Source organism: Nelumbo nucifera, chromosome 1 (genome assembly GCF_055504915.1).
Source record: "Nelumbo nucifera cultivar China Antique chromosome 1, China Antique-T2T, whole genome shotgun sequence".
In the NCBI taxonomy this organism is placed as follows: domain Eukaryota; kingdom Viridiplantae; phylum Streptophyta; class Magnoliopsida; order Proteales; family Nelumbonaceae; genus Nelumbo; species Nelumbo nucifera.
In genome coordinates, this window is record NC_142649.1 from 204139704 (window position 1) to 204157857 (window position 18154).

General features: G+C 39.1%; 1 non-coding gene across 1 annotated transcript; it reads left to right on the forward strand.

Annotated features, from left to right (window-relative positions):
* Positions 1 to 7575: 7575 nt before the first annotated feature.
* TRNAM-CAU (transfer RNA methionine (anticodon CAU)) lies at positions 7576 to 7647 on the forward strand. The gene has a single exon. It is a non-coding gene; the product is annotated as a tRNA-Met (tRNA).
* Positions 7648 to 18154: the final 10507 nt, after the last annotated feature.

The following is an 18154-nucleotide window of genomic DNA, read 5'->3' on the forward strand; positions in this document are numbered from 1 at the left end:
ACAATTAAATAAGAAATGATTATTTACTGTGTAATGTAGAGAATTTCAGACTTAGTTATGTAAGGTAGGAAACCAAAACCAGTAGTAGGAAGATGACACATTGAAATGATCACAACTCATTGTAGTGAACAAAATAACTTAAGTTGGGCTCTATATCCACAGGTTTCGAGTCCATCAACTTATAATTCACTTAATAAATGCTGTCCTATCACATTGAAAGCAAGCTATACCCCATCATCTGTGAAGAGAGGCAAGCACAGGGAAGAATTGAGATGCCTTATACAAGTGGAAGCCTTACTGACAATCACAATCTTATCATTATCAATTTATAATCAAATAGCTTATTTAATATTCCCTGGAAAACCAAAGATTTCTCCAATCTCCATATGTAAATACCTCTACAAAACTTTTGCCATTAGTGAAGAAGAGCCATAAATATTTAAAGACAAAGAAACAAGCATATCCAACAGGGCCAGGGGGTTTCAGAATAAGGAAGCCATTAAGGATTCATTCTTCAATTACAACAGAAGGGTGCAGCTTATAAATTCCCAAAGAGTAATAGTACATGATTGCGAAGTACTGGAAGCACACATTAACAAAAGAAAAATGAAAAGAAAAAAAAAAAAAGAAAAACACCAATATGGATTAAAGGACCAGAATCAAATGGTAAAGTAAAATAGACAGAGCTAGTTAAGGTATATCTAACTACCGTCTGAATGAAGAAGATGTCTAATCGAGATGTGGGTGAGATTAAGAAACTGTCTGCACAGGGTACCTATCAATGCAATCTTCCCCCCTTGGGAGAAGGCTTTACATGCCGAAGAGCTTCCCAGACAGCAATGTTACACTTGAAACCACTTCCGAATGCAATCTGCCACACACGGTGGCCCTTGCGCATCCTCCCCTTGGCCTCTGTGTAGGCCAACTCATACCAAATGGAGCTTGACGATGTATTGCCGAAACGGTGGAGGGACATCCAAGAAGCCTCAACATGTACCGACATCAGCTGTAGGTTCTTCTCCAGTTCATCAATCACAGCCCTTCCTCCGGCAGAAATGATCGAAAGCCAACTTGAAGTCCGGAATGTATGGCTTCACCTTTGCATTGAACAGCTTCTTCGCCACTAGAGTTGCAAGGAAGAGAAGCTACTCACTAATTGGGAGGACAAGAGGACCGAGGGTGGTAATGTTGGTCTTCTAAGCTCCTCCAGTAATTGTCCGATAAATTTTCTTAGCTTTTTCTTTTTTCACCGGTTTTGGGATCCCGCATCCGTCTTGTTTCTTATCCCAGAATACTTACCGGTAAACAAACACAAGATAGGAAGAATAATTCGGAAATATTCCCTTTTCTCATTCCTTTCTCCGCAATCAAATAGACCCTTTGGGTCAATTACATTGCCAATGATAGCTTTGGCTGGGAGGACAGTCTGAGGTATTTGAGTTTGAGAGCTTCCTCCACTTGACACGTTACCCCACTCAGTCCCTTTGCATTTACTCTTTTACCCCATACCCTTAATTATATGTCATGCGAAAGAGGCTTTCAAACAGCCTGTAATCATAGGATGGATGGTTTTTCACTAACAGCCAAAGCTTTTCCCCTCCTACTGCTTTATAGCGTTTTGTAGTTGAATGGGGCTTTTGTGAAGGCTAACAGATTGGGTTGCTTCTGTAGTATAGTGGTGGTGCGTTCGCTTCGTAAGCAAATGGTCGCGAGTTCGATCCTCGCGATGAGATTTTCTTAAAAATTTTTTGTATAAAAATCAAGTTTTAAACTTTAAATTATTATCGGTACTAAAAATCACATGCTTTTATATTATTTTTAGTTGTTTTTTTTTTAAATTGGTTTTGGGATACATTTTTATATATTTTTTCTATTAAAAAAACCCGAAACACTTATTTAATTCAAAAGAAACGATAAGTATCATACCACAAATCTGATCATTGATAAAAATAAAGTTAAAAAATGTTAAGAAAGTTAGATAGTTACTACAACAGATGTTAGAAATAAATTCTTTTGTTGGATTTATGCAAATTAATCCTAGCGATTTATGAAGAATTAGAACTACATTCTCCATCTTTAATCGAATATCATCATCATTTATGCTTCGCTTTAAATATATGAGATCAGCCATATAAATTCTTTAGCCGAAGGTTAAAAATGTCACAATATAAATGGTATATGATACATATCAACTTTCAAGGTCACTGGAAAATAAAATAGATTAGAGTTAAGTAGGTTTAGTGGATTTAAATAATAGTGACCATTAAAAGAGAATAAAAGATAAAAAGTTTCAATCAAGGATTTAGATATTGTAAGTTTGTAACCAAGGTTCTAAATATCAACATGGGTCGGCATATTGGCCTGTATCGGTACATTTTTGTAGTTTTATTTATTTTTTTCGGAACTGGTTCAAAGGGGTCGGTTTAAGGCCCGGCTACCCTCTAAACTGGTGGCTTACCCGATACAACCCTTGGAGGGGTGTATCAGTATCACGTATTGGCCGATACGTATCAATACTTTGGACCTTGATGGTAATGTATCTTATAAATTGTATGTATCTGGTCGATATGGATGCGTATTGGCCCATATCGCATTGTATTGACCGGTACATTAGGGCGATTGAAACCCAAATTGATTAGTGCGCTTAGCAGTTTAATACCTAAGCCCTTAAACCATTAAGCCACTTAGTTTTTTATAGCTAAAAATGAAATAAAATAATATTTATTAATTTTATTCTCTAAATACAATCCTAATAAACAATACACATTTATGTCTAAAAAGTAACAACTCCAACTAAAAATTAAAAAGAATAATATTCAAAATTGGTATTTTATAAAAATGGAATAAATAATTTATCAAACCTACATGTATATCAAATGATTATTCGAATCTCAAGAAATTAATACAAAAAAAATATTAATAACATAATAATAAAATTTAGTACTTAAAATTTACAAATTTGTACATGGTATGTATCTTAAAAATTACATATATTTATAATTATTAATTAATATTTTAATTTACATTAAATTATACAATATTCAAGAATATTGTAAGTGTTGTGGTGAGGCGAGGTAGGGTGGTTTCCTTGAAGGATGAAGAAGGACTAGGACTAGGGTCGCAAGGGGAGATAATGGGTATGCTTTCGTCGGTTGGGAGATCCAACAGAGTTGGGCAGAAAAGCAGTAAAAGAATGTGTGCTCATTGTTCTTTTTTCCCTCATTATATAAGGGGGATCCCAAGACTTTAAGGAGAATGATCCAAAAAGGGTTTGGTTCCTAAGGTTTCACCATGTGTCCAACGAGATCCTCCAAGGACAATGTTTATTTTTTCCTAATGATTCTCGTCTGGCACATGTGTGCTACATTGGTCACATGGCGAAGGCGGGACCTAGGTCTGACTAGCGCATTTGGTTGTGAGCTCAGTCACTCTAGAGGAGCTACATCACGGCTTCTTCAAGTCTTAGGTTTAGGACAACTCTTTGGATCCATTGCAGGTTTAAGATAGCCTTCTGAGCTCGTCGCAAGCTTGGGATAGCTTTTTGAGCTCATCGTAGGTATATATATATATATGGTTCTGTTTTGATATCTTCATCATAATTACGACAATGGAGGACTACATGTACTTACAAATATAATATTAAATTGAACCTATTAAACCTACGAATCTACATTTATATCAAAAAAATTTTAATTTAAAAAAATATAAAAATAAAAGTATTAATAATGGAATAATAATTTTAGTAATTAAAAATTATGAATTTTCATATGATATTTATCTTACAAATTTTAATAGATTTGATATATTTTAAGTTGAGATTATATATTTTTATAAGTTATTAATGATATTTTAATTTGCATTTGAGAATTAAAATTTGGTTGACTTCTTTGTTAATGTAAAAAAATATAAATAGTAAAATATAAAATAATTGATATATTAATTAAAGTATAATAGATGCATGTATTTTGTGTTTTGTACTTTTGATTGATGCATTATCAATAAAATTATATGATATCTATACATCTTATTATATAAAGGGCAAATTTCTTAAAGTACTCCTATGGTTTAGTGAACTAACAAACTCACCCTTACTATTTACATATTGTCTTAAAGTACCCTTAAGTTTTTTGACAACTGTCTAAAACCTCCCTTACCATTAACTTTCCATCACACTCTATTCACATATGACATCACGTGACATATATATATTTTAAAATTCCTAAAATACCCTTTTATGGTTCCACTCCATCACAGTCTTCGTCTTCGTCTCCATCTCCATCTCCATCTCCGTCTTTGTCTCTGTCTCTAACTCCGCCTCCTCCTTCAGCTCCATTTCTGTGTTGTTCTTTAAGTGTATCTATTTAATCTTCTACACATCCATCGAACGCCTAGAATTACCCTATATTCCACTTGGTGTCCGTCAAGGTTTATCTTCTATGAGAAATAAGCTTCTTAACAACCAATATTTAAGATAGGATTAAAAAATCGTCATTATAAGACACTATTAATGTAAAAATTTGTGCATCTTCGGTATTGTTCAACAAGAGACTATCTTTTAATGACAAATTTAAAAAGTTGTCATTATTGATATTGATAAATTAATTCCACCATTAATAATGAGAGATATAGAACTTATAAGGAAATTGCCTAAAACTCACCATGAATTTTCATCATTTCTTTTAAATTCACCATAACTTTTCAAAATGTTTAAAAACCATCATATCAGATCATCCGTTAGATCACCGTTAGTAATGATTGAAAGAAGTTTCCCACACCAGTGTGAATACAATTTTCATGACCAAACTGCCCCATGAATGGTGAGTTAGCCTTGTTAAAAATATCTTACGCGCATATGTAAAAAGTTTATAAATTTTTTACCGAGTGACAGTAACTTCCACCAAAAAGAGATGGAGGGGGAGCCCCAATCGGGGGTGAATTGTTATTACTACCATAACAAGAACCACGACAACAACAGAAGTAGGACCCCACCTCCCCAACCCCAACTACCTACTCCGCCTCTTCAACAACACCAAAAATTCCAACTGGGGTTACCTACCAGTCCGTCACCAGGATCAATTCCTCCCCTGATGATGGCCTTCGGAGGCGGTGGTGGAATTGGCGGCGGAGCAACTGAGTCGTCAAGCAAGAACCTCAATGCGTACTAGTCCAATGCACCTGGGGGAGCAACATAGCCTCCCCAACCATTGTCTCTATCAAAGAAGAGGTTTTGAACGAAATTCATCCAAGAGCAGAAAGATAGGATGTTGGAGAGGAACAAAAAACAATTACTCTCTCTATCTCCATTGTCTCTATCAAAGAAGAGGTTTTGGATGAAATTCATCCAAGAACAGAAAGACAGGGTGTTGGAGAGGAACGGAAAACAATTACTCTCTCTCTCTCTCTCCGTTTGCAAGGAACGGAAAAAGGGGAAGGGGAAGAAGAGAGATCGGGGGAGAGAGAGAGGGAGGACTTTGGAAGGCCGCCGCCACTTTAACGGCTACCGCCGCTGATGTTCGTGTATCGTGAGGTCAGGGAAGATGAACAGTGTTTTTCTTCAAATAGTTATTATAAGGGTAGTATGGGGATTAAAAAAATATTGCAACTACGGATTTCAATGGAAGGCTAATAGAAGGGGGTCTTTGTCTCACGGTCAAAATACAAGGGGGGTTTTGTCGCAAAAACAAAGTACAGGGGGTCTTTGTCATAGACCCCATAGTATAGGGGGCTCTTTGTAATTTACCCTTTATTTTTTTATAAAACACATGTATATATGATCAACTTAGTTGAATAGATACTTGTATTTTTTGTGTTTTTATTTAAATTGTTATATTTTATTTTTCTTTTACTAATTTATTTATTTTTTTAAAAAAAATCAGATCAGATTAGATTAGATCTAAGGATCTGATAGTCTAATCGAATTCGAATTTAAATCCACATTTAAGAGATCGGATCAGATCTCCCCTTGATAGTGTCAGATCAGATTCGGATATACCCTAATTTGAATCCAATCCGATCCATTTGCATCCCCTAGCCCCGCCCCCTGGTTGGTGTGAAGCGCACCATGTGAAGACTAAAGAGCAAATCCTGACCATGAACAGGCCATTTGTTCATGGGTCAGGCTTTGCCTCTTTAATAACAAACATACATCCAAGCCCAAGCCTGAGCTTGGCCCAACCATTGGGCCTAAATCTTAAGCCCAAGCCCAACCCTGCTTAAAGCCTGAAGCCCGGGTCTAAGCCTAAAGCTTGATCTACAAATAGGGAAAATATTTTTTTTTTGTTTTTTACTCAATAAAAAAATTGATTTATTCCTATTAAATGACCTTAAAACCTAAAAATGATGAAAAATCTCACCATGGATTGCAAATAAAGGGAAAAATAACAAAGAAAAAAATATATTATATATATTTTTATTATACAAAACATGTTATTTTGTTATACTAAATATTATTGGGTGGGGCTCAAGCCAAGCTCTTTTGAGAAAGTCCAAGCCCAACCCAAAAATAAAGTAGGGCCTAGTGTTTTGGGTTGGAGCCCGAGCCCACAGGCTTGAAATAATGTCCAAGCCCGACAAATAACGTATCGGGCTAGGCTGACCCGTCAGGCAACCAGATCATGACTTTTTCACATTTTTCTAAAATTCACCATGACTTTTCAAAACCTCCAAGGAGCCCTTGTTAGTGGGTTTTATTGTCTAAAAGTCCATTTCATTAAGATTTACATTAGATCATTGTTATTGACCATTAATAGAACTTGTCCCTGTAAGCGTTTAAGTATTTTACATGACCAAACTACCCTTGAATGGCCAATGAAGCCTATTAAATGTCTTTTTAATAATAAAATTATCCATGAAGGGCTAGGGCCCACACTAGGCCTATAAATTTTAGAGTTGAGCCTAGGCTTGTCCCATACTTGCTTTCATGGATAACTTATATTGGTCACCAATAGTGATCTAACAAAAATCTAACAGAAGGTGAGTTTTGGACAATAAAACTCATTGATAGGAGCTCTTTGGAGGTTTTGAAAAGTCCTGATGAAATTATGAGAAATGAAAAAAAAGTCATAGTGAGTTTTAGACCATATCCATTTTTTGTTCACTTGTTCAAGAGTATTATTATTATTATTATTATTATTATTATTATTATTATTATTATTATTATTATTATTAAAAAGGTGGTGATCACGGGTTGGGCCAGGCTCGGTCTCGGGCCTACACATTTTCTGTTGATAAAGAGGCAAAGCCTAGCCCGAGCCCGAGCCGGTCCATGAACAGGTCTATTCTCCTCACATCTTTAGGATCAATTGCATTACCAATGGGATAGCTTTGGCTGATTAGGAGGACACTTTGAGGTGTTTGAGCTTGAAAGCTTCCTTCACTTGACACTTTACCCCACTCAGTCCCTTTGCAATTATTCTTTTACCCCATACCCTTAATTACGTGTCATGCGAAAGAGGTTTTCAAACAACCTAGGATGGATGGTTTTTCTTTTTCACCATTAACCATAGTTTTTCTCTTCCTACCGCTTTTAGCGTTTTGCATGGAATGGGGCTTTTGTGAAATCTAACAAATTGGGTTACTTCCGTAGCATAGTGGTAGTGCGTTCGCTTCATAAGCGAAAGGTCGCGAGTTCGATCCTCGCCAAGAGCTCTCCTTAAAAAAAAATTCATTTTTCATATAAAAATCAAGGTTTAAATTTTAAATTATCAGTACTAAAAACCACATGCCTTTATATTATTTTTTTCAAAAATTGATTTTGGGGTACATTTTTATATATCTTTTCTATTAAAAATTTCTTGAAATACCTATTTAATTCAAAAGAAACGATAAATGTTATACCACAAATTTGATCATTGATAAAAATAAAGTTAACAAATGTTAAGAAAGTTAGATAGTTATTCTGACAGATGTTAGAAATAAATTCTTTTGTTGGATCTATGCAAATTAATCCTAGCGATTTATGAAGAATTAGAACTACATTCTCCATCTTTAATTGAATATCATCATCATTTAAGCCTCGTCTTAAATATATGAGATCAGCCATATAAATTCTTTAGCCGAAGGTTAAAAATATAAATGGTATATGATACATATCAAATTTCAAGGTCACTAGTACATAAAATAGATTAGAGTTAAATAATAATGACCATCTTAATGTAAAAAGAAAAAAAAGGATAAAAAGTTTCAATCAAGGATTTAAATATTGTAACCAAGGTTCTAAATAGGGTCAGTGTATCGGCTTGTGTCGATACATTTTTTTTAGTTTTTTTTTGAAACCGGTTTAGAGGGATCGGTTTAAGGCCCAACTATCCTCTAAACCGGCGGCTGACCCGATACAATCCCTAGAGGGACGTATTGGTAAGCCATCGACACAATATGTATCGACTGATATGGCCCGATACGTATCAATACTTCGAACCTTGATTGTAACGCGTCCTGTAAATCGTGTGTATCTGATCGATATGGACGCGTATTGACCCATATTGCATTGTATTGGCAGACACATTAGGGCGATTGGAACCTAGATTGATTAGTGTGCTTAGCAATTTAACACCTAAGCCCTTAAACCATTAAGCCACTTAGTTTTTATAGCTAAAAATGAAATAAAATAATATTTACTAATTTTATTCTCTAAATGCAATCCTAATAAGCGATACACATTTATGTCTAAAAAGTAACAACTCCAACTAAAAATTAAAAAAGAATAATATTCAAAATTAGTATTTTACAAAATAATGGAGTAAACAATTTATCAAATCTACATTTATATCAAATGATTATTTGAATATCAAGAAATTAATACAAATAAAATATTAATAATAGAATAATAAATTTTACTACTTAAAATTTACAAATTTTTACATGGTATATAGCTTAAAAATTATATATATTTATAATTATTAATTAATATTTTAATTTACATTAAATAACAACATACTTATTATTTTATAAAACTAAAAAATAGTTATACAATATTCAAGAATATTGTAAGTGTTGTGGTAAGGCAAGGTAGGGTGGTTTCCTTGAAGAAGGACTAGGACTAGGGTCGCAAGGGGAGATAATGGGTATTGCTTCGCCGGTTGGGAGATTCAATAGAGTCGAGCAACAAAAGCAGTAAAAGAATGTGTGCTCATTGTTCTTTTCCCCTCATTTTATAAGGGGGATCCCAAGACTTTAAGGAGAATGATCCAAAAAGGGTTTGGTTCCTGGGGTTACACCACGTGTCCAATGAGATCCTCCAAGGACAAAGTTTCTTTTTTCCTAATGATTCTCATTTGGCACGTGCGTGCTACATTCTAGCATAGGTTTCCTCGTAGTCACATGGAAAAGGCAAGACCCAGGTCTGACTGGCGTGTTTAGTTGTGAGCTCGATCGCTCTCGAGGCGTTGCATCACGGCTTTCTCAAGTGTCAGGTCTAGGACAGATCTTTGGGTTCATTACAAGTTTAAGATAGCCTTTTGAGCTCGTCGCAAGCTTGGGATGGATTTTTGAGCTCATCGCAAGTATATATATGGTTTTGTTTTGATATCTTCATCTAATTTTAGTAATTAAAAATTATAAATTTTCATGTGATATTTATCTTACAAATTTTAATAGATTTGATATATTTTAAGTTGAGATTATATATTTTTATAAGTTATTAATGATATTTTAATTTGCATTTGAGAATTATAATTTGGTTGACTTCTTTGTTAATGTAAAAAAAAATAGTAAAATAGAAAATAATTGGACTCACCCTTAAGTTTTCTAACAATTGTCTAAATCCTCCCTTACCGTTAACTTTCTGTTACACTCTGTTCACATATGACATCACGTGACATATATGTACTTTAAAATCCCTAAAATACCCTTTTATGGTTCACTCCATTATAGTCTTTGTCTCCATCTCCACCTGCAACTCCATTTCTATGTTGTTCTTTAAGTGTATCTATTTAATCTTCTACACATCCACTGGATGCTTGGAATTTCCCTATATTCCACTTGGTGTTTGTCCGTGTCTGTCAACGTTTATCTTCTGAGAAATAAGCTTTTTAACAACCAATATTTAACGACATGATTAAAAATTTGTTCAACATTTCTTAATGACCAATTTGTGCATCTTTGGTATTGTTCAACATCTTTTAATGACCAATTTAAAAAGTTGTCGTTATTGATAAATTAATGCCGCCATTAATAATGAGAGATATAAAACTTATAAGGAAATTGTCTAAAGCTCACTCACCATAACTTTTCAAAATCTCAAAAAACAATCATGTCTAATCATCCATTGGAGCACCGTTTGTAATGATTAAAAGTTGTCCACATCAGCGTGAATACAATTTTCATGACCAAACTGCCCTTGAATGGTGAGTTAGCCTTGTTAAAAATATCCTACGTGCATCTGCAAAAAATTTGTAAAATTTGTAAATTTTTTACCGAGTGACGGTAACTTCTTATTTTTATTCCCTTTGATTCCCCCACCTGGTCTTTTCCATTCTCTTGTTGCATCCAGCCCTCAAAATCATCCATACACGCCCTTGTATCCCTGTGAATTTGAGGACACAATAGTTGTATGGTGTGCATGAGAATCTCCGCTCTTGTATCAAGAACTTAGTAGTATAGCTAGATTCCATGCATTCATTAATTAGCTTAAACCTTAGAAGATAAAAGAAACTAATGGAATAATAGAAAAGTTAGAGATGAATAAAGAAATTTTCTCAAGTTGATCGCAAATTTAATAAATACCCACTTATTATTTTTCATGTTCTACACAAAACCCATGACTAAAACTTGAGAAATTATCATTGATCATGAGTCTGAATGCTAATACAAGGTTTTTCCATTACTAGGTGATATCAATTATCAAAAACAATAGGTACTTTAAGATAATATGTAAATAGTAAGGGTAGAGTTAGTCAATTAGCTAAACCATAAGGGTAGTTTAAGAAATTTGCCCTTATATAACTTATTATATATTTTTTCATATACCACTAAAATATACATTTCTATATATGTATACATTATTTGTAGCCATTTAATTTTACATGTAGTATTGTTCATGTATTTATGGAATTTATATATGTTTCCCTAATGTATATATCCAAGTGTTTTCATATTCTCGTCCATATCCATGCATTTCCAAAGTATATCTGTATCCGTATCCGTATCCGTATCCATATCCAAGTTGTTTGATACGATACCTGATACCAATACTTTAATCATTGGTTTCAATTGGTAAAACATTTAATACTAAGAAATTGACTATCGAGTTTGTTGAGGCCCGTGGTTTACAGGTAAATAAGCTTGGGAAAATTGGTCAATGGGTATCTTTTTCTCATTAACCAACTTTACAATGTTCTTTTTGCATTTACAAATGGCTCTCATGGTAAAATAAACTCCACTTCCCTATGTAAAACTTACTCATATTTCGGGTGAGTAACTTTTACACTTGAGGGGGAAATTTTATATAGCATAATGGGACAACTTTGCCCATTTTTATATTAGCCTTTTGTTGGATAAAAATGTCATTTTGTTACTTACCTTGGAATCCTATATATCAAAAGAACATGGGCAAGTACACTTATCAAGGTAAATGTTACCCTGGAAATATTTACTTGGGTAAGTGCACTTACCCGGGCAAGTTACAAAGATGCAAATGAACGATGCCTTTGAACCATGTTTTAACTTGTACCTTTTCTCCTCGACAATGACTCTCTTAGGCAACATTTGACATTCCATATTTTAATAACTTATCCCCTTTTTGCAGTTAAAAATCATGCACAGTTAACTAGAGGTGTAAATCGGGCCAGGCCGCTTGCGGCCCAACACGACCCAACACGACTTTGAGTTGGCCCAACCCAATGGTCCACGAGCTGTGTCATAGCCCGACATGATTGTATGGGTTGGGCCATGCTAGGCTTGGAGTTTCAGGTCAACGAGCCGGGCTGGTATGGCCCATATATATTTTATATAATATATTTATATATATAATATAATATAGTATATAAATTATAATTATATAATAATATAGTATATAATATATTAATAAAATAAATAAAAATTTTCAATTTTATTTTATTGTATATATAAGCAATTGTATACATCAAAATTCATATAAAATTAAAATTATAAGTTTGTTTTTTCAATTTTTTAAATAAATAACTTTTGCCTGGTCTACAACCCAGCCTGGTCCAAGGCTCAATCCACGAACCAGCCCAACCCAGGCCCACATGGTCTCTGGCCGTGCTAGCCCAGCATGACCCATTTTACACCTCTACATTTGGCTAGGCAACCTATCAAAGAGTAAAAACATGTCAGTGTTCACGTGGGCCCATATGCACAGACTTTAACTATAGTCTATCCAAACTCCATATGCATAAGTTGTACACAAATGTCACGGACAACTTATAGTTATGAGCTTTCTTTGTCTGGCTACATAGCATACTTGAACTCACTACTAGCCGAGAATAGAAGGATACAAAATGGAAAATAGAGATATTCCATCTACTCCTTACTTATCATCCTCCTCTGTTGTGATAGGCTTTGAAGCATTTAGGCGAGAATGGAAAAATCTGTGTTGCCAGAGTGCTGGAAAGACATAATCCCCTACGAATTTTGGTCAATACCCCTCATTGGTTACCATTTTTGTGATTCCAGCTTGTTGTTTGAGGTGCAAGAGATGAAAGATGCACAGTTTATAATAATTAAAGGGGAAATTACTTAGGCCTTATTCATTTTCTTTTTGGAACGGGATCTGCTCCTCACACATGGGCGCCTCACAGGCACATCCACCGTGTATTGAGAACATTTCTTGTGAATAATAACTTATAAGTATGGAAGATGCTTCCAATGCATGATAGGATATGTGTGAGGTCGGTGTGAGGCACCCTGTGTGAGGAGCATATCGATGTCTTTCTTTTTGGTCATTTACCCAGGTAAATGCATTTATTTTGGTAAGGGAGACCATGACCATTCTATTCTTAAAAATAAAGAATTAAATAGAAAGGAGAATATTATCCCATCATGTGTTGGAAACTTTTTTGTGTGTGCCAGGTAAGTAATTTTTCTATGGATCCCGCTAGAATATGTGATAAAAAACATGGGTAAATCAATCAATGAGAACCACAATTCTATTGACTGAATTCAAATCAAGAGTAGCCACTTTGTACAAAAAATTACCAAAAGCTTAGATGATATCCAATCTGCCCATCTTAAGACCCCCAAATAGCTGGGACCAACATTGGATAATGGCATTTTAATACATGGAAGGAGTTGATGCTGCACAATCTGGGCACTCCTAGCTGGCAGCTGACTGGCTCCTCGTTGGGGACGGACGGTACCTGAGAAGAGAGCGGTGAAGGATTCCCGGTGGGAATACTCCGATGCTTAAGTTAGAACGCTGGAGAAAGTAGTAAAGAGTGTAAAGAAGGCTAAGAGTGTAGGTCGCGCTAGATCACTGAGTTAGCTCGAGAGAAAGTTCGAGATATTCAAGATAAGATATCAGATATTCGAGAGAGCCCTTTCCTTCAACTAGGGGGCTCTTATATATGAGTGTTCTTGTCAAATCGGGCGTGACCGCTACTGGACCTCTGCCTTAGCCATTATCTTCCAGGGCTGCGCAGGTAACCGTTACAGGGTACTAGCCAATCGGATGAGTGACACGTCCCGGAAGGACAAACATGCCACCACCTATCAAGAGACGTGGGCGCAGACTTGTCGGGTTGGCAGGGATTGCACTGCCGGTCAGGAGATGTGGCGCAGTCTGACAAGTACGGTCTTGTCAAATAGAAGCTTCCTGAAAACATCGCATCGCTTAGTAGCGAGCTACCCTGTCACGAGCTACCTTGTAGCGAGCTCCTGAGGGTATTGTAAGGTGATTCCTCTTAAAGTGGCCCTTGAGGCAGTTTTTCTACCTAAGTATTGGAGCGAGTTGGTTATCCTAGCTTGCGAGCTGGGGTAGACTCGTCTTGGAGTATTCCCTTTTAGTACACTGGGGGTCCTCGAGCTCCCCCTGTAGCGAGCCATGACGTAGCGAGCTATCCTGTGGACTCGTTACTTAGTCGCGGTCAGGCTGTGATGCTGAGCTGTTACTTGTGATGAGTCATGTCCACGTGTCACTGCCTCAAGGGGTTGGGTCAAATCACCCTCCATCAATTGCCCCCCACTCCTCGGGCTAAGAGTGTTACCTTAGCGTGAGGAGTTCATGAAGCGTGACGGGTGGATTTGACCGAAGTTCAAACTTGATTGACTGCTCGCATTAAATGTGCGCGTGGAAATTAGGGGATTTCTAACTCTGGAGGTCGTGTAGCTGTCATTACCTCAATCATGGAAGACGTGCAGCCAGTCACATTTTAGTTTCAGAAGACGTGAGGTCAGTTTGACTGCGGACCGTCAGATCTGTCTCAATCCAAGCCGTTGATTTGAGGGTATAGTGACTCTAAATAGGGGGGCCCTAGGCCTCACTTTCTTTTACGCTAACTTGCCTTGTCTTCGGATTCTGAAGTCGCGTCTCCATCTTGCTGCCCGAGCTCTTTTCCCGTTCACACCGTGTCTTCTTTTTTGGTGAGTCTTACCATCTTGTCAATTTGTCTGGATATCTGTACCACGTCTATTCCCGGGACGGTAACTAGGATGGCGCCCCCTCGAGCTTAGGGAGAGCTTGGGGGCAGGCTCCGGAGGCCTCCGGCGAGACGGCTTCCACTTCTTGGGGAAGGGAGCCCAACAACTTCGGCCCCTCCTCTATGTCGATGAAGAGACTTAGATCTTTAGTTCTTCATTTTAACCTTCCCGGAGACCTCATCTACAGTCTCCCTTCTAGTAATTTTCCTTGGGAGCATGGTCCCAACAAGATAGTGATCTTTCAGGAACAGCTCAAGGCTGGCCTGCGCCTTCCTTTGCATCCTCTAATAGTGGAGGTTTTGAACCATTTCAACGTCACCATCGACCAACTTCACCCCAACTCCATTCAAAACGTAGTTGGGACTATTTCCCTGCTTTATGAGTACTGTCTTCCCCTCAATCTTGATATCCTCTCCACCATCCTCTGCATCAAGAATGCTTCTCCCGGAGCGCCTCCAGAAAGGCGTTCCTACTATTTTTCTCCCCACCGCGGCTTCAAGCTCTTATATGAGCTGCCGAACAGGATCCTGGCCTGAAAGTGAGACTATTTTGTTGCTCGCAACCCCGAAGGGTGGCCCTTCCCAACTCACTAGAGGGCCGCCATCCAGGATTCAAGGGTTGAGTTGGACCCCAAAGTTCAGAAAATGCTGCAGTCCTGGGTAGCAGTTTGCTTCCATTGGTCGGACTACTTGACCGAGGAGAAGCTTGCGTAGGCTGGTCTGAGCCCGGGTAGGTTGCCTTTTAGGTCGCGTAGTGCCTTGTTATTATTTTTTTTACCGGACTAATACCTTGTGGTTTTTTTGGTAGCCATCATGTCTGGTGTTGACGCACGCGCCTTCTGCCCAGCAACCAGAAGCGCAAGGCCAAGAGGTCGCATCCTGACCAAGCCTCCACTTCTGGGGGTGCTGAGTTCGAGTCTGCTGACCCGGTCTTCGCTTCTCCACCACCTGAGGTCCCACCTGTCCCATTCGAGGGAGTCGCCACGGAAGGTGGCGCAGAAGGGTCCGAGCTCCCGGTGCAAGGGTAGTTTCCTTCGTCTGGGCCATCCCATCCCTTCCCCTTTCCGCAGTTCCCTACCGGGAACTGGGAGGGTGTTAATGACTACATCGTGGCTGCACGAAAAAGCCGAAGGGTGATCTGCCACGAGGAGGTCGCTAGCTGAGAAGAGATGGACCCCAAGGAGCTCGCCAGGTTTGCCTCCGCCCACTGCATTGTGGTAAGTGTCATTTCTCTTCCTTCTTTCTTTTTTCTCCTTTTCTCTTTTCTGACCTTAGTCTCCTGTTGGCAGGTGAACTCTGCCATCCACGCCATGGTCCTCCAGACCAACATCCACTCTGGCGATGCTCATGCTCAGAGGTCAACCGTGCAAAAGCTCCAGGGCGAGCTCGACCGGGCTCGAGGTGAAGTCCTTCAGGCTCAAAAGGGGAGCGAGGCCCAAGAGCTGCTCGTTCGGGACCAGGAGGCACAGATCGCCAGGCTTTCTGAGGAGAGCGCTCACTACAGGGAGGAGTCATCGAGGGTGGCGGCGGAGAGGGAGCTTCTTCGCCAGTAGGTTCAAGATTTGGAGTCTACGCTTCAGGACCGAACTCGGAACTTTGACACCATGGTGGAGTCCGAGCGGGCTAAAGCGGTCTGGGACTTCAAGGACTCCCAGGAGTATCACGACCTCCAAGTGGAGTATGGCTTGAGCTCGTACCTCTCCGGATTCAAGCTCTGCCGCTGGTTGGTCCGAAAGAAGTTCTCTGGGCTCAACCTCGACGACATAACAATAAAGGGCCTGGATCTTGAGACGACGGACTAGGCGGAGAAGGAGGAGCCTAACTCCCCAGAGGATGATGACGAGGTGGAGGAGGTGGACCCTTGAGGCTGGCGGCTCTTCTATTTTTTTTCTTCTGACTGAATTCTGGTGCTTCCCGGGTGTCAGAACCCGGTTTTCAAAATCTCTTTCTTGGGCGGTTGTGCCCTATTTACTTTTGTTGAAATCCCTCCGGTCTGTTAAGCCTGGTTTTTATTTATGAATTAGTAATGGAATTTTTCTTTTTCTGCTAAGTATGGTGTGCTCTTTATTTTCTACCGAAGCGGTTTCATCACTTGGGCTGTTAGAGCTACATACCCGAAGTAGGATTTTTCGGTAGTTGTTACCCCGAGCTATCCCTTACTGCTTGAGGTATTTTTATAGTATACCCCGAAGTAATTACCATGTATGCCCGGATTGTATGTTCGTAGGTTGTTCCTTGTCAGGTTCAACCAATATACTGAGACGAGCTATGCTTCATAGGGTTCAGACCCGAGCTGCCTACGCCTCTGATACTTAATACTTTGCCTTTACCGGTGAAGCGGCTAAGTCTTCCATCGTGACGAGGTCTTAGTTAGCTCGGTGTTTTAGCCCTTAGGCTGAGGGAGTGACTTATAGTCCACTCTTGGAGTTCGCCTATGCCATGGAGGTGACTGGGTCTCATTGCACTGAGGTCGTGTTAGCTCGGCATTTTGGCCCTTAGGCTCTGAGACTCGTGGTCTACTCAGTAGTTCGCCCATGCCATAGAGGCGACTGGGTCTTATCGCGCCAAGGTCTTTGTTAGCTTGGCACTTTTGGCCCTTAGGCTCTGAGAGTGACTCGTGGCCTACTCAGTAGTTACAGGTAATACTGCCTTAAGTTGACAATATTCCATGCCCGAGGTACTTGTTTCCCTTCAAGGGTTTCGAGCTCGTATGTTCCTTCCCCGAGCACCCGTTTCACTCAGTAGGGTCCTTCCCAATTCGGTCTGAGCTTGCCAACGCCGAGCTTAGGTACCAAAACTTTACAAAGGACCAGGTCAACGATGCGGAGGTTCCGCTTCTTGACCCTGGCGTTATAGTACCGAGCTACTCTTTGCTGGTAAGCTGCGGTCCTGATATATGCGAGGTCCCTTACTTCATCGAGTAGGTCGAGGTTGGTACATAGCTCGTCTTCATTTACCTTATCATCATACACTTCCAGTCGTAGCGAGGGAACCTCGATCTCAGTTGGGATGACTGCTTCGGTAACGTAGGTGTGGTTGAAGGGGGTCTCTCCTGTGGCGATCTTCTCTGTGGTTCGGTAAGCCCATAGAACACTGGGTAGCTCGTCTGCCCATAGTCCTTTATCTCGGTCTAATCGTGCCTTCAGTCCACGGAGGATAGCTTTGTTCGTGACTTCTACTTGATCGTTTGCTTGGGGGTGTGCAATTGAAGTGAAGTTCAGTCGGATCCCCATGTCTTGGCACCAGTTCTAGAATTTAATGTCCTCGAACTGCTTACCGTTATCAGAAATCAGTACCCGAGGTAACCCGAAGCGGCACACTATGTTCTTCCAAAAGAAGTTCTGGACATTTCGAGCTGTGATCGTCACGAGAGGTTCAACTTCTACCCACTTGGTGAAATAATCCACTGCTACCACTAGGAGCTTCCTCTGGCATGTCGCTGGTGGAAACGGTCCGAGTATAACGATGCCCCATTGTGCGAAAGGCCACGGGCTGGTGAGATACTTGAGGTCAGCAGCGGGCTGATGGTGGATATTGGCGTGCTTCTGGCACTTGTCACA